Raw genomic sequence first — 25826 nt, forward strand, 5'->3', positions numbered from 1 at the left:
CTTTGAGGGCAGCTTCAGACGCGGGTGGGCAGCGAGGGAAGGTTCCCCGGGGTCAAGAGGCCGACTGCCGGCTTCTGGTCTCCGCTCCACCTCGCGCTGTAAGGTCTGTGCCTCTTTCTAGGCTGAAAATGTCGAGAGTGCTAACACACACCCCAATGAGGGGGTGGCTGCCTAACCGGATTAATGGATGTGAAAGCCTGGAACCGACCCTGGGTCCCCGCATGTAGCGGAGACCGCGCCTCTTTCCACGGAAGCGCTGCACTCACAGCGAGCGCCCACCTCACCCACTCGGGGGCCTCCCGGGCCCGCCCAAACCAAAATGTCCGCCCTGCGCGCAGGCGCAACACTTGCTGCCCCGGCTCGAGACCCCGCCCCCAGGCTCGCGCACTGCCCGCCCCCACAGGATTGCGGCTCGGGACTGGCCTAAAGGCAGCGCGGGCTCTGATTGGGCGAGGCGGAGTCACGAGGGCGTCATTCTCTTCCGTGCTGTATTCTGCCTGGGCCTAGAGTTCTGGGAGGCTGCTGGGAGGGCACTGCCAGGCAGTTGGCGCCTGCGGGCTGCTGCAGACTCTTCCCAGGCGTGTAGTGCAGGTGGCCGCGCGTGGTGGCCCGCGGGGCTTTGAGTGGGCGGGGCCCTACACCAGCGATAGCTTTAAGGGGAGGAGTACTCGTCAGGGACAACACTGTGCGGGTTAATTTGGGAAGTGATGGTTAAAGGTCATGGCTTAAGACTCACTTGTGTTGTTAATTTTGATGGGGGTAGCGATGGAAGCTGCTCCAGTTAACAGTGAGTTCTCAGTCTGGAGAGGTAAAGACACTTGAATTGTAGGTACTGATTTTGTTACGCTATGGGGGCTTTATTTTGGTCCCGTGTGCTTCCGTTTGAGCAGTCGGTGGTGGAATTACTAATTTTTAAGAGCATCAGAGTTACTTGAAAACGATGGTGAAGGGAGCCGAATGAGAGGAAAAGGGAGGAATTCCTTTTTTACCTCGAGGAGTTTCGTTTCTAGATCGTGGCAAAAGAGAAGGTATGGGAGACCTAGCCTACAAACATATACCAAAAATTATCTGTGCGATATATTTTGATATTAACTGGTGAGAGTAAAAGATTCCAAATGAAAATAACTAGGATGAGGCCTAACACGGACTTATTGCAAATGGAAACTTAACACGAATACTAGAGGCAAAAGGTGCATAGCCTGGAATGTTGAAGTCCCTGTGATGTGCCTAATAATCTTGTCCATTTGAAGCAGGAAAACAAATCAAGGTGAACTGAAGAAAATGAGCCTTTCCCCAGAGGAGATAGAAGATGGGGAAGATGAGACATCAGAAGATAAGGACAATGGCAGTAGAGATGAGGTAACTATGTGTACAGTGTGCAGCACAGTAACTTACTAATATCAACAATCCAAATCCAGAGGAAAGCAGTTAAACTGCATTGTTTGATCTGAAAAGTGGTTTTGTGAACATTTTCCAACTAGTTTCACAAGCTCACCCTAAACTCAATACCAAAGTCTGACAAGGTCATTTTTAGAAAGGAACGTTACAGACCACTCTCAGGAGCATAGATGTAAAAATTCCAAACAAAGTATTAGCAAACTAAATATTAGTGTTATGCAAAAAGAAAAGTACATTGTGACTAAGTGCAGTTTATTTGGGGAATACAAAAGTGTTCTTTGTTTGAAAAGTTATTTTGATTGCCTGGAAATACCGGTTTGAAAGAAAATCTCTTGATTCTTAAAATTGCTTCCTTCAATTCCATTAGTTTGTGTGTCCACCAAACATATGTTTCCATATTTATCCTTTCGGCAAATATTTAGGTCCCTAGTATGTTCTGTTTCTGGCTGGGAGCCTCTGCATTAGTATTCCAATGTAGATAGGTTTAAGTTGGGCCCTAAAAGAATTGCGGTGGGTGAGTGGGTACACAGTTAGTGAATATTGAATGCTTCATCTGTGCAGCCACTGTGCTAGGACTTGATGCACTATCTCATTTCATCCTCACAGTGACCACGTTAGGTAGGGATCCTTAGCTCCATTTTATAGACAGGAAAAGAGAGTCATTGACTAACTTGCTCATGGTTTCATGAGCTAATAAGTGACAAATAATAAGTGACAGAACCCGCGTTATGCATTTGGTTCTGCCGAATCCAAAGCCTCTACTCTTTTCTGGTTCATTTCTCAGTCTTCGCCCAAGCAGCTCTTTTGGAGAGACAGATAGGTATTCAATCGCCAATCTTTTGGTATGGGGCTAAGGCTTTGTCTTTGACTTTGAGTTCACTGTTGCGGTAGCTTATCTTTGTATAAAGTATATCCATTGTGTATCTTTTGCAATTTAAAATTTGTTTCTTTAAAACAAAGCAAAACTTAAACGCTAGGAAAGCAATTCGAAAACAGACGCCTACATTTTTACATTGTTTTCCCCATTCTTTTATGGTTCCTCACCCACACCTAATTTGAGCTTTATTGAGTATGTCCAAAGCGTTCAACTTTGTTTTACTAGGTTCAATAACTTTTTGCATTAATCTGATTGGTTTATATGACATTTATTATGTAATTGAAACTGCAACTACAATGGTCATATATAGGTTTGCGAACAAAAGACAGGTTTATTAAGGATACGGTTCAGCTTACAGGATCAGAAACTTCTAGGTGTACCGAGTACCACTTAGTAAGCCCATTAGCCGCATGTGCTTTTCGCATGCATTTCATAGGCATCAAGTTAGTAAATCCTGTTTGGAATTGAGATGGCCATTTAATCCAGCCACAGACTAGCTTAATGTGACACAGTTAAGTGGACATAGTTAGTAGACGTAGTTAGGAGAGCACCTACTGTACTGTGATGTCCACAACACAGTGCATTAACTCTCTATACCAATCAGAGCCAAAAAATTCTTGGTGAATGCAACTTTTGTTTCGGAACCCAGACTGTGTTAGCTCAGAGGAAAATAGGAGTAGTCACATTATATTTTCCTTAAACTGAGATGCATGTGTTATGGTTCTAGACTGTTCACACTGGCAGCCTTTGGTCATTCCTCTTTAAAATGTGATGCCTGTGACCGTTTACTCTGATTGGTGCAGCATATAGTGGTGGTATCACAGTTAGATTAACTTCTAGGCTAACCATACCCTACTGTGGGCTCGTTGAAATTATTTAATTCAAACCCTAGTCTTTTTCACGTGCCTTCCCTGATCCCATGTCATTCCTATGCCAGATGAACTGGTCCCTCATCTGTTTGCCTGTAAATATTGTTCATAGCCAGTAATGCTAATCACATATTATAGTGACTCATCTCTTCCTGTGATGTGGGTTGAGGTCTGTATGTGTGTATGTCTATATACACACATACATATACATACACACACACACCAGTTGTGTTTTTGCTGGGGCTGCCATAATAAAATATCACAGATGTGTGGGTGGCTGAAACAACAGAAATTTACTTTCTCTCAGTTCAGGAGGCCGGATCAAGTTGTTGGCAATTCGGTTACTTCTGAGGCCTCTCTCCTTGGCGTGTAGATGTCTTCCTTCTTGCTGTGTTTTCACATGGTCATCCACCACCCATAGTTCTTCATTTTCTCCTTTTGTATGTGGCGAGACTTCATTCAGTGTTCTGCTAAAATTTTCATCTTTAGTCATTTAGTTTTATAATACTGTGCCCAATTTTTAGTAGCGTGGTGAGACTTCATTCAGTGTTCTGCTAAAATTTTCATCTTTAGTCATTTAGTTTTATAATACTGTGCCCAATTTTTAGTAGCTCTGGGATAGGAATCTGTGGTGTAATTAGGAAGCACGAGGTCCAGTTTTGGGGGCCTGGCTCTCATTCCTGTGTATGTTTTAGGTGCCTGCGTGGGGGTCCTCACCTTTGGTGTTTTACTTGAATGCAGAGAGTTGGGACACTACAGACACACTGAGCCACCTGAACAGTCGTTGACTTGGTATGTTTTCCTTGCATACTTTTAGAAACCTAGATCCTTCCCTGTAGAGATTCTGATTTCGAAGCTCTAAGTGAAATACAAGAATTTTCTTTTTCTCTTTTTTTCTTAGACAAGCGTGCCAGGTAATTCTGGTGCTGGGAGCTCTTTTACTGCACACTGAGAAATTCATCCTGGAGAAATCAACACAGCCGTTGACACGTGGGCCTGAGCAGATCTTGCACTTGCTGACTGTGCAATGTGACTGTCGCCTCCTGGCCACAGAGGAGACATCTCTTCATTGTTGTTCTTCCTCCTCTAGGTTGATGTCCCTCAGAAAAATGGTAGGAAGATTACTACTGCTCCAGGAAATAAAATCGAGAAAAAAAAGTTTCTGGCTCCCATGTTTGCTGAGAAATTAATATCACCATGCAGGAAGGGAGCCACAGGGGCCAAGGTTCCAAAAGACAGGAGGAGTGCCCTGCTCGAGAACCATGAGAAGGGACTTGAGAACCCTGAGGAGGATGAAGGTAAGAACTGTGAGTTGTGTCAGGTTGAGGGATGTAAAGAGTCCCCTCTGGGGACATCCCTGCTGGTGGCTGTCAGGGGTCAGCCCTACGTGCCATTGCACATGGCTCTCGAAAGGGTTCTGTGGAAATGCCACCCTTGGCATCCCTGGCCGATTCTCCAGGCTTGGCTTGAGGAGTCCCAGTGGACATTTGACTTCTGTTGTCCACATGACCAGAATCAGAGTTTTCTCTTTGAGTATTGTACACTCTTTCTCTCCTTGTGCTTATGAGCCAGGCAGGTTAATTGTCCCCCAGATTTCACTCTGAGTGATTTTTTTGTCCTGATGGCGTCTGTGTAACATTTTAAATGGTATTGCTTCCAAAGCAGTAATTCTTAGCATTGTTATGAAAATACAATAATACATTTTAAATTATTTCAAATAAAAGGTTAAAATGACAGCGAATTTTTTTCTTAGATTTGTATATACAGTCAGACTTACGAGCAGTTTCTCTGAAAGAACAACTTGTCATTTTCATTCTTAACAAGTCTGTGCGGCAGTAATTGATTGGGTGGGTTTTCATTTAGATTCTGAAAAAGAAGCCCTGTATCCTTCGTGGGCCAGGGGGAGAAAAGCCTTTCCCCTGGGGGCAGAGGAAGACGAGCAGGACCATAAGGGTGATGACGAAGGCTGTGAGGAAGAGGAAGGTCAGAATGACCTAAACCAGTTCTGTTAAGTGGTAGCCAGTATCAAGGAATTAGAGTTATAAGCGAAGCTGTGGGACAGGCCTGTTGAAGTTCTTTTAGGAACTTGAAGAACTTTTCCTAATTAATTTATAAATGCTTTTAAAAGTATTCTGGGGCTTCCCTGGTGGCACAGTGGTTGAGAGTCCGCCTGCCGATGCAGGGGACGTGGGTTCGTGCCCCAGTCCAGGAAGATCACACATGCTGCAGAGTGGCTGGGCCCGTGAGCCATGGCCGCTGAGCCTGCACGTCCAGAGCCTGTGCTCCGCAACGGGAGAGGCCACAACAGTGAGGGCCCGCGTACCACAAAATAGAAAAAAAAGATCCAATTAAAAGTATTCTGACCAGACCTAACCCAGGCATCTTGTGGAGAATAGGCACAGTGTAGGTATGGCATTTGTGGACAGTGTAAAGGCTCCCACTTTACTCATTTAGTGGCACAGACAGACGATTAAAAATACTATATTCTGGGGACTTGCCTAGTGGCGCAGTGGTTAAGAATCTGCCTGCCAACTCAGGGGACACGGGTTCGAGCCCTGGTCCAGGAAGATCCCACATGCCGTGGAGCAATTAAGCCCGTGCACCACCGACTACTGAGCTTGCTCTCTAGAACCTGTGAGCCACAACTGCTGAGCTCGCGTGCCACAACTACTGAAGCCCACGTGCCTCGAGCCCGTGCTCCACAGCAAGAGAAGCCACCGCAATGAGAAGCCCGCGCACCACGACAAAGAGTAGACCCCGCACGCAGCAACTAGAGAAAGCCCGTGCAGCAACGAAGACCCAACACAGCCAAAATAAATAAATAAATTTATTTTACAAAAACCCAAAGAAACAAAAATTTGTATTCTGGCTTTTGCCCACAGAGCCTATGAAGAAAGCACCTGATAAACCAGAAGGAAGAAATGACCAAACAGAATGCTTCCCCTGAAACCAAAATTCAGAAATTAGAAGGTAACTTCTTTGCTGCGTTTTAGAGCACAGGAGACACGTGGAGAGTTTCATATTGGCAAAAACCAAAACTCTGTTAGCCCAAATGATGGACAAAGGGATTTTAATTGCAGCCTGGTGTTACAATATGCCAGATTCTTCAATGGAAATTTTTTTTAGCATCATTCTTTCTGAACTGTTTCTTTGAGTTCTTTCTCTCTCTCTCTCTCTCTTTTTCTTTGCCTTTTTGTATGTCAGCTAAACCACCTGTAAGTTTCAAACTATTTGTTGGAAACCTGAATTTCAACAAAACTGTTGCTGAACTAAAAACTGGTCTTAGTGAATTTTTTGCTAAAAATGACGTCGCAGTCATTGGTGTCAGAGTTGGCTTGTCCAGGTAAATACTGATAAATTAAGGGTGTTGTTAAGAGTTTATCAGCCCAACAATTATTATTCTTGTCAGATCCTTTTGTTACTTGTTCTTCGCCCTTTATAAGATATTACCTCAGCCTCTTGCAGTTCAGAATGAGTATTTAAAGTCCTTCAGTGGCTCGTTTAATAAATCCATTATATTAAATTTTGCTATCCCATTTTTCCAACCAAAATACTAAACTAATCACAAGATCTTCCAGGTCTTTACAGAAACATGTTTTCATGATTTTCCAACTGTGAGCAATGTTATTTGCCTAGAATTATTTTAAACGAACACAGATTTAATCACAAAACCCCTAGCTTTGGTGGCAAATATAGGTTCTGTATCAGTTCTGCTTTTTTGCTGAATTGAATTTCATCGTTTCTTACTTCTTTCTCATCAGAAGCATATGTCTTGGGTGTGAGCATGCTTATTTTATGGTACTCAGGATTTCTTAGGTAGAAATGAAAAGATAATAATAATAGTAAACATTCATTGAGTACTCATTCTACCAGGCATTGTTCCTTGTTTATTTAACTCATTGAATCCATAAGACAATTCTCAGCAGTAATTATTGTCATTATCCCCATTTTACAAAGGAGGAAATTGAGGCACAGAGAAGTTAAGTGACATACCGAATATCACACAGTTAGAAAGTGGCAGGGTCAGGATTTGAGCCCAGCATTCTGGCTCCAGAGGTGATGCCACAACTTTTGACACATTGCTCTGCTTACACTTTTTATTAACTATATTGTGAAATATTGTTGTGTTTGTAGTAAATAAACATTCCTTTTGCATTAAAAAAAAATTCTTGTGACTTCCCTGGTGGCGCAGTGGTTAAGAATCCACCGGCCAATGCAGGGAACACGGGTTCGAGCCCTGGTCCTGGAGGATCCCACATGCTGCAGAGCAACTAAGCCATTCGCCACAACTACTGAGCCTGCACTTTAGAGCCCGCGAGCCATAACTACTGAGCCCGTGTGCCACAGCTACTGAAGCCTGTGGACCTAGAGCCTGTGCTCCACAACAAGAGAAGCCACCACAATGAGAAGCCTGTGCACTGCAACGAAGAGTAGTCCCCCATCGCTGCAACTAGAAGAAAGCCCGCAGGCAGCAACGAAGACCCAGCACAGCCCCCCCCCACCAAAAAAAAAAGAAACTTACTCTAATAGCCTTTGAGTTTGCCAACACGTTTTATTTTAAGAATGATATTTTTGGGTGTTCCCTGATGGTCCAGCGGTTAGGACTCTGCACTTTCACCGCCGTGGGCATGGGTTCAATCCCTGGTCAGGTAACTAAGATCCCACAAGCTGGGGCTTCCCTGGTGGCGCAGTGGTTAAGAATCCGCCTGCCAGTGCAGGGGACACAGGTTCGAGGCCTGGTCCGGGAAGATCGCACATGCCACGGAGCAGCTAAGGCAGTGCATCACAACTACTGACCCTGTGTGAGCCGGCGAGCCATAACTACTGAGCCCGTGTGCCACAATTCCTGAAGACTGCATGCCTAGAGTCCATGCTCCACAGCAAGAGAAGCCACCGCAATGAGAAGCCCGTGCACCGCAACGAAGAGTAGCCCCCGCTCGCTGCAACTAGAGAAAGCCCGCGCGCAGCAACAAAGACCCAACACCGCCAAAAATAAATAAATTTATTTAAAAAAAGATCCCACAAGACGCATGGCATGGCCAAAAAAAAAAAAAAAAGATATTTTTGTTTCAATTCACAAGTGCAATGGCTGTTTCTTAAAACAGAAATTCAAAAGCGTGTCGTTTCATTTTTTATAGCTTCTGGTTAAATCTGGCCAGTAGTTAGAAAACTAATAATGATTTCAGCGGGTGAGTTTGCCCTGACTCTCAGTCCTTGCCCTGGAGGAGGGCTTCTCGACTCTTGCACTATTAAAATTTGGGGCCAGCTAATTCCTTGTTGGGGGGGACTGTTCAACAGCATCCCTGGATTCTACCCACTAGATGCTAGAAGCCCCCCAGTTGTGACGGCCAAAGATGTCTCCAGATATTGTCAGACTCATCCCAGGTGAGAACTGCTGCTCTCCGGTTACTTGATGGCACTGATATTGCCAGTTGGGGGAGCCTTGGTTTTAATTTGTAAAATTTGACAGCTGCGTTTGACTCAATGCTAATTTCCACTTTCACAGCCAGTGTGAGTAGCCAGCTGGAAGGCATATGCCTTTTGACTCTACTTGTGTTTTTTTTCCTTTTCGGCTGCATCTCTGTAGGAGATTTAGTTATGTGAATTTTAAATCTGCTAACGACCAGGAAAAAGCCCTGGAACTTAGTGAGACAAACGTCCTTGGATATGAAATTAAATGGAAGAAACCGAAAAGGGAAAGGAAACAAACGTATGCAAGCAAGGTAACTTGTTCAGAGATACCTGTGTACCTAGAAGACGCTGCATCAAACAGGAATATCGTATTCTTTCTTACTCTGTGCAAGCACTCCTCAGTTTCTAGCAAGTCCCCTACTTCCACAGCACAGACTCTCTCTGCTGTGCTCACTCCTTCTGCTCTAGCCGCACGGCTCACCTTCTCTGTCCTAATGTTCGTGACTTATCCCCTGGCTATTGACAACCCATTCAAGAGTCTCCGCTTAAAGGTTACCTCTGCAGATCAGAAAAATTTTCCCTTGCCCCCAGACTAAGTTAAGTCTTCTCTACTTGATGTTCTCATTTCCCTTTTTACTTTTCCTACCTGACACTTATCACAGTTTGTAATTATGTGACTGTTTGTTTACTAGCCTTTTCCCCAACAAGACTACATTCTCAAGAGTGGAGACCAAGTCCGTATTTTCACAGCCAGCACGTAGCACAGGCCGTTGTCACCCAGACGCTGTGTGCAAATGTTTGGTTTTTTTAATGTTTTATTTATTTATCTTCCTTATTTATTATTATTATTTTTTTGGCTGTGTCAGGTCTTAGTTATGGCACATGGGATCTTTGTTGAGGCATGAGAGAGCTTTTTGTTACGACACGCGTGGGCTTCTCTCTAGTTGTGGCATGCAGGTTTTCTCTTTCTGCTTGCAGCGTGCAGGCTCCAGAGCATGTGGGCTCTGTAGTTTGCAGCACGTGGGCTTAGTTGCCCTGCAGTATGTGGGATCTTAGTTCCCCAACCAGGGATTGAACCTGCATCCCCTGCATTGGAAGGTGGATTCTTTACCACTGGACCACCAGGGAAGTCCCCAAATATTGTTAAATGAAGGAATATGTACTACTCTCCAACTCTTTGAGAAGTATTATTTCTCTCTTAGAGAACTCTTGATGCTTATGAGATCTAAACTCAGACTAAAAATACTCTTTTTGTGTTTATGAAGATGGAAATGCCAAAACACTTTTGATCAAGAACTTGCCTGACAGAGTCACTCAGCATGAATTAATAGAAGTGTTTGAGGATACTTTTCAAATCAGATTGGTGAGCAAGGATGGGATGAGTGAAAGGTATGTCTTTGTACCTTGTACTGAAAAAGAATATATGATAACAGAATTTCATTGTATTCTCCCAAATCACTCATACCAGATTTTAGAGAAGGAAAAAGTAGTTATCCAGCCTTTCTACCAGCAGGCAGAGAAAGCATCATAAATGGATAGCCAAAGGCTTCTAGAAGACTGTAAGGCTGTCATAGAGGAATGAAGACTTTATTCTATCAAGTACAAGATTGAAGATTAGAAGAATCCACTCCTAGGTTATCATCATCCTGTCTCTCCAGGGCCGACTACAGGAAAATAACACCCTTGGTGGCTTGTCTGGACAGGTACCAAAAGAGAACATTAACTTGGTCTGTTAGAATTATGTTGTAGCCAATTAATGAAACACTGTCACTATATATCTGGGCTTTGGTAGCCTAAGAGGGTGAATATGGTGAAATTAGAAAGGATGGAATAGAATGTATTTTGAAGGGATTCTCAATGTGGTAAAAATTGGGTATCAGGATTACAGATACATTTGAGCTAAATTTGTTGGTGTAGGTGAACTCTAAAATAATCTATGCCACTGTATTCTGATGAACATAATCTCTGGAAAAGAATCCCACAGATTTAGAAAACAAGTCTGAAAAGATAAATCCCAAATTGTTAGCAGTGTTTACTGTGAGGAGGTTTGGGGGCACTCTGCTGGGCTTGCATACCATACCCCCAAATTAACTCAAAATAGATCAAAGACCTAAATGTAAGAGCTAAAATAGAAAACTACGAACAAAACACAGGAGTAAATCTTTGTGATCTTGGATTAGAGTCTTGCACAAGCAATAAAAGAGAAGATTGAGAAGTTGGGCTTTATCAAAATTAAAAACATTTGTACTTCAGAGGACACTATCTAAAAAGTCAAAAGAAACCCTACATCCTGGGAGAAAATATTGCAAATCATATATATGAAAGAGACCTGTATATATAAAAGATATATAAAGAACTCTTACAGCTCAATAATTAAAAGAGAACCCAATTAAAAAATGGGGAAAGGACCTGAATGACCGTTTCTCCAAACAAGGTGTACAAATGGCCAATAAACACGTAGAAAGATGCTCAACATTAGTCACTGAGGAAGTGCAAATCAAAACCATGATGTGAAGGAGGGCTGAGTCAAGATGGTGGACTAGGAGGACGTGGAATTCGCATCTCCGCACAACTAGGGAACCTACCAGGCACCGTTGGGGGATCATGGACACCTAAGAGGATGGGAGGAACTGCTAGCAACCGGCTTGTGGGATATTGGTTCCCAGGCTGGAGGTCAGGCCTGAGCTCCTGTAGTGGGAGCTCTGAGTCCAAACTGCTGGACTAACAGAGAACCTCAGACCCCAGGGAGTATTAATTGGAGTGAGGCCTCCCATGGGTCCTAATCTCAGCACCAAGACCCAGCTCTATCCAACTGCCTGCAAACTCCAGTGCTGGACGCCTCAGGCCAAACAACCAGTAAGACAGGAATACAGCCCCACCCATCAAAAAAAAAAAAAAAGAAAAAAGAAACGACAGAAAAATATGTTACAGATGAAGGAGCAAGATAAAAACCCACAAAACCAAATAAATGAAGATGAAATAGGCAACCTATAATTCAGAGTAATGATAGTAAAGATGATCCAAAATTTCGGAAACAGAAAGGAGAAAATATAAGAAACAGTTAACAAGGATCTAGAAGAACTCAAGAGCAAACAAACAGTGATGAACAACACAATAACTGAAATTAAAAGTACCCTGGAAGGAATCAATAGGAGAATAACTGAGGCAGAAGAATGGATAAGTGACCTGGAAGATAAAATGGTGGGAATAACTGCCAGGGAGCAGAATAAAGAAAAAAGAATGAAAAGAATTGAGGACAGTCTCAGAGACCTCTGGGAAAACATCAAATGCACCAACATTCGAATTATAGGGGTCCCAGAAGAAGAAGAAAGAAAGAAAGAAAGGGTATGAGAAAATATTTGAAGAGGTTATAGTCGAAAACTTCCCTAACATGGGAAAGGAAATAGTCAAGTCCAAGAAGCGCGGGGAGTCCCATACAGGATTAACCAAAGAAGCACGCCAAGACACATATTAATCAAACTATCAAAAATTAAATACAAAGAAAAAATATTAAAAGCAACAAGGGAAAAGCAACATATAACATATAAGGGAATCCCCATAAGGTTAACAGCTGATCTTTGAGCAGAAACTCTGCAAGCCAGGAGGGAGTGGCAGGACATATTTAAAGTGATGAAAGGGAAAAACCTAAAAGCAAGATTACTCTACCCAGCAAGGATCTCATTCAGATTGAACGGAGAAATTAAAACCTTTACAGACAAGCATAGTTAAGAGAATTCAGCACCACCAAACCAGCTTTACAACAAATGCTAAAGGAACTTCTCTAGGCAGGGAACACAAGAGAAGGAAAAGACCTACAAAAACAAACCCAAAACAATTAAGAAAATGGTAATAGGAACATACACATCGATAGTTACCTTAAATGTAAATGGATTAAATGCTCCAACCAAAAGATATAGACTGGCTGAATGGAAACAAAAACAAGACCTGTATATATACTGTCTACAAGAGACCCACTTTAGACCTAGGGACGTACACAGACTGAAAAAGATATTCCATGCAAATGGAAATCAAAAGAAAGCTGGTGTAGCAATTCTCATTGACTTTAAAATAAAGACGATTACCAGAGACAAAGAAGGACACTACATAATGATCAAGGGATCAATCCAGAAGATACAACAATTGTAAATGTTTATGCACCCAACACAGGAGCACCTCAATACATAAGGAAAATGCTAACAGCCATAAAATGGGAAATCGACAGTAACACAATAATAGCAGGGGACTTTTAACACCCCACGTTCACCAATGGACAGATCATCCAAAATGAAAATAAATAAGGAAACACAAGCTTTAAATGACACATTAAACAAGATGGACTTAATTGATATTTATAGGGCATTCCATCCAAAAACAACAGAATACACTTCCTTCTCAAGGGCTCATGGAACATTCTCCAGGATAGACCATATCTAGGGTCACAAATCAAGCCTTGGCAAATTTGAGAAAATTGAAATCATATCAAGTATCTTTTCTGATCACAATGCTATGAGACTAGATATCAATTACAGGAAAAAAACTGTAAAAAATACAAACACATGGAGGCTAAACAATATGCTACTAAATAACCAAGAGATCACTAAAGAAATCAAAGAAGAAATCAAAAAATACCTAGAGACAAATGACAAAACACGACGACCCAAAACCTATGGGATGCAGCAAAAGCAGTTGTAAGAGGGAAGTTTATAGCAATACAATCCTACCTCAAGAAGCAAGAAAATCTCAAATAAACAACCTAACCTTACACCTAAAGCAACTAGAGAAAGAACAAAAAAAGCCCCAAAGTTAGCAGAAGGAAAGAAATCATAAAGATCAGATCAGAAATAAATTTAAAAAAATGAAGGAAACAATGGCAAAGATCAATGAAACTAAAAGCTGGTTCTTTGAGAAGATAAACAAAATTGATAAACCATTAGCCAGACTCATCAAGAAAACAAGGGAGAAAACTCAAATCAACAGAATTAGAAATGAAAAAGGAGAAGAAACAGCTGACACTGCAGAAATACAAAGGATCATGAGAGATTACTACAAGCAACTATATGCCAATAAAATGGACAGCTTGGAAGAAATGGACAAATTCTTAGAAAAGCACAGCCTTCAGAGACTGAACCAAGAAGAAATAGAAAATATAAACAGACCAGTCACAAACAGTGAAATTGAAACAGTGATTAAAAATCTTCCAACAAACAAAAGCCCAGGACCAGATGGCTTCACAGGAGAATTCTCAAACATTTAGAGAAGAGCTAACACCTATCCTTCTCAAACTCTTCCAAAGCATAGCAGAGGGAGGAACACTCCCAAACTCATTCTACGAGGCCACCATCATCCTGATACCAAAACCAGACAAAGATGTCACAGAAAAAGAAAACTACAGGCCAATATCACTGATGAACATAGATGTAAAAATCCTCAACAAAATACTAGCAAACAGAATCCAACAGCACATTAAAAGGATCATATACCATGATCAAGTGGGGTTTATTCCAGGAATGCAAGGATTCTTCAATATACGCAAATCAATCAATGTGATACACCATATTAAGAAACTGAAGGATAAAAAACATATGATAACCTCAATAGATGTAGAAAAAGCTTTTGACAAAATTCAATACCCATTTATGATAAAAACTCCCCAGAAAGTAGGCATAGAGGGAACCTACCTCAGCATAATAAAGGCCATATATGACAAACCCACAACCAACATCGTTCTCAGTGGTGAAAAACAAACCATTTCCTCTAAGATCAGGAACAAGACAAGGGTGCCCATTCTCACCACTGTTATTCCACATAGTTTTGGAAGTTTTAGCCACAGCAGTTAGAGAAGAAAAAGAAATAAAAGGAATCCAAATCGGAAAAGAAGAGGTAAAACTGTCACTGTTTGCAGATGACATGATACTATACATAGAGAATCCTAAAGATGCTAACAGCAAACTACTAGAGCTAATCAATGAATTTGGTAGAGTAGCAGGATACAAAATTAATGCACAGAAATATCTTGCATTCCTATACATTAATGATTAAAAGTCTGAAAGTGAAATTAAGGAAACGCTTCCATTTACCATTGCAACAAAAAGATAAAATACCTAGGAATAAACCTACCTAAGGAGACAAAAGACCTGTATGCAGAAAACTGTAAGACACTGATGAAAGAAATTAAAGATGATACAAACGGAGAGATATACCATGTTCTTGGATTGGAAGAATCAACATTGTGAAAATGACTGTTCTACCCTACCCAAAGCAATCTACAGATTCAGTGCAATCCATATCAAACTACCAATGGCATTTTTCACAGAACTAGGACAAAAAACTGCACAATTTGTATGGAAACACAAAAGACCCTGAATAGCCAAAGCAACCTTGAGAAAGAAAACCAGAGCTGGAGGAATCAGGCTCCCTGACTTTGTAGTATGGAAGTATGTACTCCCATACTACAAAGCTACAGTAATCACGACAGTATGGTACTGGCACAAAAACAGAAATACAGATCAATGGAACAGGATAGAAAGCCCAGAGATAAACCCACGCACATATGGTCACCTTATCTTTGATAAAGGAGGCAGGAATGTACAGTGGAGAAAGGACAGCCTCTTCAATAAGTGGTGCTGGAAAAACTGGACAGCTACGTGTAAAAGAATGAAATTAGAACACTTCCTAACACCATTCACAAAAAAAAAGTCAAAATGCATTAAAGACCTAAATGTAAGGCCAGACACTATAAAACTCTTAGAGGAAAACTTAGGCAGAACACTCTATGACATAAATCACAGCAAGATCCTTTCTGACCCACCTCCTAGAGAAATGGAAATGAAAACAAAAACAAATGGGACCTAATGAAACTTAAAAGCTTTTGCACAGCAAAGGAAACCATAAACAAGACGAAAAGACAACCCTCAGAATGGGAGAAGATATTTGCAAATGAAGCAACTGACAAAGGATTAATCTCTAAAATATACAAGCAGCTCATGCAGCTCAATATCAAAAAAACAAACAATCCAATGCAATAATGGGGAGAAGACCTAAATAGATATTTCTCCAAAGAAGATAATACAGATTGCCAGCAAACACATGAAAGGATGCTCAACATCACTAATCATTAGAGAAATGTAAATCAAAACTACAATGAGGGGGCTTCCCTGGTCGCGCAGTGGTTAAGAATCTGCCTGCCAATGCAGGAGACACAGCTTCGAGCCCTGGTCTGGGAAGATCCCACATGCCGCGGAGCAGCTAAGCCCGTGCGTCACAACTACTGAGCCTGCGCTCCAGAGCCTGCGAGCGACAACTACTGAAGCCCATGTGCCTAGAGCCAGTGCTCCGCAACAAGAGAAGCCACCGCAATGAGAAGCCTGTGCACCGCAGTGAAGAGTAGCCCCCCGCTCGCCATAACCAGAGAAATGCCCGCGTGCAACAACGAAGACCCAACGTAGCCAAAAATGAAATACATTAAATAAATAAATTTATATAAAAAAAAACCTACAATGAAGTATCACCTCATACCGGTCAGAATGGCCATCATCAAAAAATCTACAACTAATAAATGCTGGAGAGGGTGTGGAGAAAAGGGAACCCTCTTGCACTGTTGGTGGGAATGTAAATTGATACAGCCACTATGGAGAACAGTATGGAGGTTCCTTAAAAAACTGAAAATAGAACTGTCATATGACCCAGCAATCCCACTACTGGCATATACCATGAGAAAACCATAATTCAAAAAGAGTCATGTACCATAATGTTCATTGCAGCACTATTTACAATAGCCAGGACATGGAAGCAACCTAAATGTCCATCAACAGATGAATGGATAAAGAAGATGTGGCGGGCTTCTCTGGTGGCGCAGTGGTTGAGAGTCTGCCTGCCGATGCAGGGGACATGGGTTCGTGCCCCGGTCCGGGAGGATCCCACATGCCGCGGAGCGGCTGGGCCCGCGAGCCATGGCCACTGAGCCTGCGCATCAGAGGCCTGCGTACCGCAAAAAAAAAAAAAAAAAAGAAGATGTGGCACATATATACAATGGAATACTCTTCAGCCATAAAAGGAAACGAAATTGAGTTATTTGTAGTGAGGTGGATGGACCTAGAGTCTGTCATGCAGAGTGAAGTAAGTCAGAAAGAGATAAACAAATACCATATGCTAACACATATATATGGAATCTAAAAAATATGGTTCTGATGAACCTAGGGGCAGGACAGGAATAAATATGCAGATGTAGAGGATGGACTTGAGGACATGGGGAGGGGGAAGGGTAAACTGGGATGAAGTGAGAGAGTAGCTTTGACATATACACACTACCAAACGTAAAATAGATAGCTAGTGCGAAGCAGCTGCATAGCACAGGGAGATCAGCTCGGTGCTTTGTGACCACCTAGAGGGGTGGGATAGGGAGGGTGCGAGGGAGACGTGAGAGGGAGCATATATAGGGATGTATGTATGCATATAGCTGATTCACTTTGTTATACAGCAGAAACACAACATTGTAAAGCAATTATACTCCAATAAAGATGTTAAGAAAAACCAAAATGAAACAAAACCATGATGTGATACCACTGCACACTTGTTAGAGTGGCTGTAATAAAAAAGACAATAAGAAGTGTTGACAAGGATGTGGAGAAATCAGAACCCTCTCCCATTGCTGGTGGGAATGTAAAATAGCACAGTTGCTTTGGAAAACGGTTTAGCAGTTTCTCAAAATGTTAAACATAGAGTTGCCATACAGTCCAGCAACTCTCCTATTAGGTATGAATCCACAAGAAGTGAAAACGTGTATCCACACATTTCTACAAATGTTTGTATGAGCTTTACTCATAATAGCCCAAACCGGAAACAACCCAGAATGTCTTAACAGCTGATGAATGGATAAACAAAATGTAGTATTTTCATGCAATGTAATGTTACTCAGCCATGAAAAGGAATGAAGTACTGATACATGCTACAACACAGATGAATCTCAAAAATATTAGGCTAAGTGAAAGAAGCCAGACACAAAAGATGGCATATTTGTATAATCCCAGTTATGTGAAATGTCCAGAATAGGTAGATCTACAGAGACAGGAAGTAGCATAGTGATTGCCTACAGCTGGGGGATGGGAGTGAGTTGGGGGGGATGAGGAGTGACCGGGGCTGGGTGCTTAATTGTCCTAAAATTAGATTATGGTGATGGTTGTAGAATTCTGTAAATATACCCTTGTACACTTTAAATGGGTGAATTTTATGATTTGGAAATTATATCTCAGTAGAGTTTTTTTTTAAAAAAAAACAGTGTGTGTATGTGTGTACATTTGCTTTTATTTATACAGCATGTTGCCTCTAAGGATAGAAATTGGGCAGAAGGAAGACATCACTGTATCCTGTCTACCTTTTGCATTTCAAATCTTGTATGTGCATTACTAATTCGAAAGACAATACAGAAGAGTACTAAATGTTGACTTCTTTCTTCTCTCCCCTACCCTATCCCCACAATTGCAGGATCGCCTCTATTGACTTCAAGTCACAGGCCGATGCAGAGAGAGCCTTGGAAGAGAAGCAAGGAACAGAGATCGGTGGGCTTTCTGTAGTTCTGGAACTTGTCGGAGCAAAAAGCCAAGGCCAAGATGAGAGAGACGGGAGGGAAAAAAGTGCAACTGGCAAAGTAAGGGTGTGACAGCTCTGTAGATGGAGACTCGCCAGGTTTCCCAGGGAGGGGCTAGTATGAGGTTAGGGGCACTTGGCACTGTTTTGTTTTTTGTTTTTTTTGGCTGCGTTGGGTCTTCGTTGCTGCACATGGGCTTTCTATACTTGTGGTGGGCGGGGGCTACTCTTTGTTGCAGTGTGTGGGCTTCTCATTGTGGTGGCTTCTCTTGCTGCAGAGCATAGGCTCTAGGGGCACGGGCTTCAGTTAGTTGCAGCACATGAGCCCTAGAGTGTGCAGGCTTCTGTAGTTGCAGCATGTGGGCTCCGTAGTTGTGGCTCGCGGGCTGTAGAGCGCAGGCTTGGTAGTTGTGGCGCGCGGGCTTACTTGCTCTGCGGCACGTGGGATCTTCCTGGACCAGGGTTCGAACCCGTGTCCCCTGCATTGGTAGGTGGATTCTTAACCACTGCACCACCAGGGAAGTCCCACTTGGCACTTTTAAATACAGTTTCTCTATCAGAAATGTGTAAGTCATCCTCATAATTCTGTCAAGCTAATAAGTATTGTCCTAGTTAACTGTAACCTCGAAGCCTGCAGAAGGCATGGCACTTTGAGAGACATCAGTTTAGTTCCCCCTTTTGGGGTATCTTCTAGGATTCTGTTTCAACAAGCTCTTAAATCTGTGGTTTTAGAGTTAGATATTTAATTCTCTTCAAGTTGTGTTTTTTAAAAAATTTTGGCTCTGTTGCGTGGCTTGCAGGCCATGGCAGTGAAAGGGCCAAATCCTAACCACTAGACCACCAGGGAACTTCCTCAGGTTTAAAGACCCCAAACCTAATCTCCCTAATCTGATTGCTCGACGTGGTGGCTTATACAGAAAAAATAAATAAAACAATAGAATTTACCATGAATATTTTTTAAAATCAAGAGATTTCACATAAAAAACTGGATTTCCAGCTGCTTTTGCTACATCAGAAAATCTGGTGGCCCTGGGGCTGCGTCCCTACACGTCCACAGGCGTCTGGAGAGAGGCAGCTGCTTCCTCTCAGCTGTGGCATTTGTTCTGCTGGCTATAGCCCCACTGTTCTGGAAGTTCTTACCAACCCTGAAGGAGTGAACATCACGCTGACACTTTGAAAAAATAGTGAATACTTTTTTTTTTTTTATCACAAAGCCATACTTTTTTCTTCTTGGTAAAGATATTTTTATATGTCTTATGCATTTGTCTCTTTCAAAAGTGGGAAAATGAAAGTTAGACAAGAAAACCATAGACTTCAAGAAAAATGGGAGAGAGCTTATTTCTTTGGAGGTAAAAGAACGTTCCTTCATATTTAATATGCAAACAACGTCTGTCTGTGTCAAGAGAATGTGACCTAAGACACCATTATGAAAGCAACCATCATAGGAACCATGATGAATCTACAGAAAAGCTGTGTGATAGAAAATTCAATGAACTGAAAAAAAGACTGAAATTTCAACATGATTTGCTTTTGAATGTGAATAAAATAAGTGATGCTGCTATGAAATGTAGTTACATATTAAGCGAGAAAATTGCCCGGGCAGCCAAACCTTTTGCAGATGGTGAGTTTATCAAGGACTGTCTGTTGAGTGCGGCAGAAATCATGTGCCCTGAACAGAGACAAGCGTTTGCCAACATAAGACTGACTGGTAGTGTTGTTGCCCAGCATGTTTACAACACGACTGAGAACTTGCAGGACAAGTTGCAAGAAAAAGCCGAATCATTTGTGGCTTTTTCCATTGCAGCTCAGGAAGGAGTGGATGGAAATATCGACCCCCACATAGGTGTATTTATTCGTGGTGGCAATGAAACTTCTGATGTGACCGAAGAACTTCTGGACCTGGCCCCCATAACAGGCACAACATCAGGAAATGAATGTTGAGAAAAGTCTTAAAACATTTAACGTGGACTGGTCAAAATTGGTGAGTATTAGCACAGATGGTGACTCTGCGATGGTTGGTGTTAAAGAACTAGTTGCAAAACTGAAATCTAAAGTATCAGGGCTGGGCTTCCCTGGTGGCGCAGTGGTTAAGAATCTGCCTGCCAATGCAGGGGACACAGGTTCGAGCCCTGGTCCAGGAAGATCCCATGTGCCGTGGAGCAACTAAGCCTGTGCGCCACAACTACTGAGCCTGCTCTCTAGAGCCTGCGTGCCACAACTACTGAAGCGTGCACGCCTGGAGCCCGTGCTGCACAACAAGAGAAGCCAGGGCAATGAGAAGCCTGCACACCGCAATGAAGAGTAGCCCCCGCTCACTGCAACTAGAGACAGCCCACGTGCAGCGACGAAGACCCAATGCAGCCAAAAATAAATAAATTTATTTAAAAAAAAAAAAAATGTCAGAGGTTTGCCAAGACACGGAACTAAAGTCTGTGCATGGCCTCATTCTCCAGGAGTCACTTTGTGCTAAAAGGTTAAAAATGATAGTTAAGGGCTTCCCTGGTGGCACAGTGGTTGAGAGTCCGCCTGCCGATGCAGGGGACACGGGTTCGTGCCCCGGTCTGGGAAGATCCCACATGCCGCCGAGCGGCTGGGCCTGTGAGCCATGGCCGCTGAGCCTGCGCATCCGGATCCTGTGCTCCGCAACAGGAGAGGCCACAACAGTGAGAGGCCCGTTTACAGCAAAAAAAAAAAAAAAAAAATGGTAGTTAAAAAACTACTATGTCATGGACATAATCTGGATACGCTCCCATGGCTTGGACCACAGAAAGTTCGGTGCTTTGTTTAATGAGTTAGATGCACCATATGGAAGCATGTTCTGCTCCATGGAACTTAAGTGGCTGAGTTGTGGTGTGGTCCTAAGGCAGGTTTTTGAATTGTTGGAGGAAATTAACTTTTTCCTGTCTTCTAGAGGAAAATCTGTGCCTCAGCTTACAAGCAAAGATTGGGTCAGAGACTTCGCCTTTTTGGTTGACATTATGACATATCTAAGCATGTTGGATATTTCTCTGCAAAGGCGTTCTCAAGTGGTGACACAAATGTATGATTCAGTTGGCTCATTCCTAGCAAAATTGTGTCTTTGGGAGACTCATATGGCAAGGAACAATCTGGCCCACTTTCCTACACTGAAATTAGTTTTTGAACATGAAAATGACGGCCTGAACTACATTCACCAAATTAAAGAGTTGAAGGCTGAATTCCAAAAAAGGTTCTCTGATGAAAACTTTATGAGAATGAACTAATATTGTTCAGTTCCCCTTTCTCAATTGGTATCAATAATGTGAATGAAGAGCTACAAATGGAAGTTATTGAATTGCAGTGCAACAGTATACTGAAAGCCAAATATGGTGACGTTGGGATCCCAGAATTCTACAGACACCTTGGGAACGGTTACCCGAAATATAAAAACCATTGCACAAAGGTTCTGTCCATGTTTGGAAGTATTTATGTTTGTGAGCAGCTCTTTTCTGCTATGAAACTAAAGAAAAGTAAATGTTGCTCCCAGTTAAAGGATTCAAAGATGAATGTGCAGCACAGGATTCACAGCCTGACGTTGATTGACATTTTGGGGCATAAGAAAGGAGTGTCAGATTTTGAATTTCAAATCTGAGGAGTAATAAATTATGGAACTTTGAATAATTATTTCTATTTCCAAATTGTGTTTTTTCAATGTCAGATTTAAAGCATAATCTCTGGCATCGTATGTTTGTACCTTATAACATATAAAATAACGTTTCCTTATATCCCGGCAGCTTATTTGTCCTATACTTGGCTTTTCTGGCGCTTAGATTATTCAGGTTTATAAACTGTGCCCTAAAAGTAGCCACATTTTCCCAAAAGGCACTGGTGAGCCGGCGACGTGAACCAGGGAGTCAGCTGGATGAACGGAATGTTTAGATGCCTCATGCAACCCTGTCCCCTAGGATGACAGACGTGCCACAGTGATCCTGGGGCTCACCACTTCCTTAGACGGAGCTGGGGCGGCATAGCCAATTCTGGCCGCTAGGCTTCCTTTTTGGTGCTTGCATTTTGCATTTAAACACCTTTCTTTTGAAATTTCAATATTGCTGGTCAGCTCACAGTCAGTTGTGTCTGGACCTGGGAGCCGTTCTACCTCTTACAGACAGGGATGGGCATTCCTTTGGCATCCTGGCCACCCCAAGGGGATGCAGAATGGGGTGTCAACATGTCTAAGAGCTTATGAGCATTCTTCCAGGGAGAAGGCCCATAGCTGCCTTCAGAGTCTTAAAGAGGTCTGTGATCCAAAAGGTGTTTCTCTACTGTGAAATTGGGACAGGACTCCTCACTGTTGCAGAAACTATATCTTGAAAAATCAGTCACATTATAGAAATGATATGTACTTACTGTAGAACATTTGGAAACTCTAAAGAAATAAAGGGAGGGCTTCCCTGGTGGGGCAGTGGTTAAGAATCTGCCTGCCAATGCAGGGGACACGGGTTCGAGCCCTAGTCCGGGAAGATCCCACATGGCGCAGAGCAGCTAAGCCTGTGCATCACGACTACTGAGCCTGCACTCTGTAGCCTGTGAGCCACAATTACTGAGCCCGCGTGCCACAACTGCTGAAGCCCACGTGCCTAGTGCCCGTGCTCCGCAACAAGAGAAGCCACCGCACTGCAACAAAGAGTAGCCCCCGCTCACTGTAACTAGAGAAAGCCCGTGTGCAGCAACGAAGACCCAACACAGCCAAAAATAATAAATAAATAAAAAGAAAAGAAATAAAGGGAAAAACCTATAATCTCAACAACCAGAGGTAACCCCTATAAATATTTAGGTATGTTTTCTCTGTCAACTTTCTGTGATTATTTTATGTGGTTGAGTACATCATGTATTCTGCTGCCTTCCCCCTCACCCCCTCACTTAGTAAATTCTAAACATCCATCAGCTCTTCCAAGCTTACGGTTGAGTTTGTTTGATTGTGTCAGGTGTGCACTGATGGGCCTTTGCCAGCCAGAGTGAGTTCTCTGGGCAGCACGTGAGCCACAAGGTTGATTTCCAGGGGTGGGATTCCTCTTCCATTCTGCCAGGCTCTGCGAAGGCCAGAGAACTACCCTGTTGTCTAGGGAAGCAGAGGCAGATACCACCTGCTGACCCTCAAGGCAGTCTTCCAGCGGAGGTCCTGGGACCACTACTGAGGAGAAGCTTAGCTGAACAGCCACAGCAGAGCAAAGAGGGAGATGGGGGCGTTAGGACGGGGTCTCACCCATGGCTCCAGTCTTGGCTGGGCCATCAGTGCTCCCCGAAAGTCTTCCATTTCCCTTGTCCCGTTGTCCATATGACCCCGTCTTCTTCCTACAAGTCAAACCAAATTTACCACTCTTCTCTCCTTCTCATTCGGTAACTTCACCTCCTAAATAAAAGCCATTTGAGAAGGACCCCCTCCTCTCCTGTGCACCTTTACACACTTGCCAGGATCTGTAGCCCCCTCCCTTCCTAAGGTGCCTTCTCCTTGCCCACGGCCAGTCCCTCCCCCTGTACTCTGGTCTCCATCCCTTGCCTCTGTAGGGCTTTCCTCCATCCTCTGCCTTTCTGTACTTCTGGGATTTTTGTTTGTACTGGCTCCTTCCACCAATATTTGTTTTTAGTTTTCTGAATTTTTTAAACATTGAATACTTTTTGAATATTCACATAGTTCAAAATAATACAAAAAAGTATATGGTGAAAATTATTGCTTCCTTTCCAGCCCACACTCATGTTCACCCTTCACCTCTCCTCCATCTTACTAGTTTCTTGTGTTATCTTTTTTTTTAACATCTTTATTGGAGTATAATTGCTTTACAATGATGTGTTAGTTTCTGCTTTATAACAAAGTGAATCAGCTATACATATACATATATCCCCATATCTCTTCCCCCTTGCTTCTCCCTCCCTCCCACCCTCCCTATCCCACCCCTCTAGGTGGTCACAAAGCACCGAGCTGATCTCCCTGTTTCCACCAATATTTAAATATGCCCATGTCCCTGACACACTCTTTTAAATTTTCTAATTAAAATGTTAAAATTAGGACACACGTTTACTAGTTCAAAATTTAACAGGTGTAAATTGAAAGGCCTCCTCCCCCATCCCCTAGCCACCTAGCTCCCTTGTATGGAAGTAACCAGTATTATTGGTTTCTTGTGTCCTTCCACTGTTGTGCATGGTCAAGGAATCATGTTTACGTTGTTTTTCCCACCTATTTTTTTTTACACAAAAAACTAATAGGTTATACAGGTGTATAATAGGTTATACAAGTGTAACCTACTAGTACCTTGCTTTTGCTTTTTCATTTAAAGTATCTTGGAGATCATATCAATAACAAAGAGGTGCTCTGTTCGTTTTTACAGTTGTAGTGTTGTGTGGATGTACAAGGATTTGTCTGCCAGTGTATTAGGTTAACTCCAGCTCCACTCCTGTAACAGATGGACTCCAAATTCTTAGTAGGTCAACAGAGTAATCATTTATTTCTCACTCATGACACAGTAGGGAGTGAGTATTCTTGGTCACATGGCCTTCCATGTGATCATTTAGGGACCTAGGCTTCCTCCACTTTGTGCCTCTGTCCTGGGCCATTGGAAATCTCTTCATTCAGCAAGTGGATAGGAAAGAACAAGGAGGGTCCAATGTGGGGACTTTTTATGGCGGGCCTTGGTGTGTGTTCACTACTACCTTTGGCTAGAGCTTGGTCAAATGACCGTACTGCTAGTCCCAAGGGAGGTAGGGAAAGCTGGACCGCAGCTGCATATCCAGGAAGAAGGAATAGGTTGAATGAGCAGCTCACCAGTCTGCTGCCACTAGTCTTCTGCTGATGCTGCCTCTGTTTCCACAGAATCCAAAACAAAGCCTTTCCCTCAACCCACATCTGCCTTTGAAGTCCTGCTCTCCTTCCTTTTACAGCTAAATGTATCTTGAAAGTGTCTCCCAATTTGCTGCCTGCAGTCCTTCTCTGACTCCTCTGCGCACCTGTGATGGAGGTGCCCCCCTCCCCACCTGCCGTTCTGCTGAGACTCTTCCCAAGGACGCCAAGGACCTCTGCGGCAAAGGCTCCTAGATGCTTTTTAGTTCATATCTTAATCCCTGCAACGTTTGACACCACTGACCACTCCTTCCTCCCCCTTTGAAATCTCATTCTTTTCGTTATTCTCCTCCTCTCTGAATGCTTCTTCTCAGGCTGTCGCCTTCCTCTGTCCCTTAAATGTTGATGTTCCTTCGATGACTTTTCCCCCTCACAGCGTATCAGTGGCTTTTCACCTTTTGGGGGAGGGGAAAGGGGAGGGCAGTCAGGGGTCTCTTGGAGCATCAGTTAAAAGATGTCAACCCTCTTCCAAGAATTATGCACGTGTGCACCTACATGTGTATTTTTGTTACACTTTCAGGAGGTCCCCGGATCCCAGAAGCCCACCTTGACATCCAGGTTAAGAACCTCTATTCTGTGTGTCCCCTGGGTGATTCTGTCTACCCCCACAGCTTCCATTGTGTGCAGAGGCTTCCAGAGCAGAATCTCCAGCCAAGCACTTCCTTCTAAATGCCAGCCTGTAAGTGCTGGACCTCTCCATTAGGAGATCCTCCAGGCCCTGCCACTGTATGGTGTTGTTAATTGAATTCATCATTTCTCTCCCCAGCTTCTAAACCAGTTCTCCCCTGGCTGGCTTTATTTTAGTGAATGGTGCCGCCATCCATCCAGTTTCTGGCTC

The 25826-nt window shown here is 42.9% G+C and overlaps 1 long non-coding RNA gene across 4 annotated transcripts; it reads left to right on the top strand.

Annotated features, from left to right (window-relative positions):
- Nucleotides 1–452: 452 nt before the first annotated feature.
- On the top strand, nucleotides 453–23869 carry LOC137226106 (uncharacterized). Of its 4 annotated transcripts, none has more exons than XR_010944183.1 (6): nucleotides 453–1028; nucleotides 1254–1359; nucleotides 3840–3936; nucleotides 4046–4442; nucleotides 6027–6114; nucleotides 18037–23869. It is a non-coding gene; the product is annotated as an uncharacterized lncRNA (long non-coding RNA). The 4 variants fall into 4 exon arrangements; XR_010944184.1 differs by lacking the exon at nucleotides 18037–23869 and having other exon boundaries at nucleotides 455–1028; nucleotides 4046–4256; nucleotides 4348–4442; nucleotides 6027–7319; XR_010944185.1 differs by lacking the exon at nucleotides 18037–23869 and having other exon boundaries at nucleotides 1251–1359; nucleotides 6027–7320.
- The last annotated feature ends 1957 nt before the right edge of the window (nucleotides 23870–25826 follow it).

Source organism: Pseudorca crassidens, chromosome 6 (assembly GCF_039906515.1).
Source record: "Pseudorca crassidens isolate mPseCra1 chromosome 6, mPseCra1.hap1, whole genome shotgun sequence".
NCBI classification, from domain to species: Eukaryota; Metazoa; Chordata; class Mammalia; order Artiodactyla; family Delphinidae; genus Pseudorca; species Pseudorca crassidens.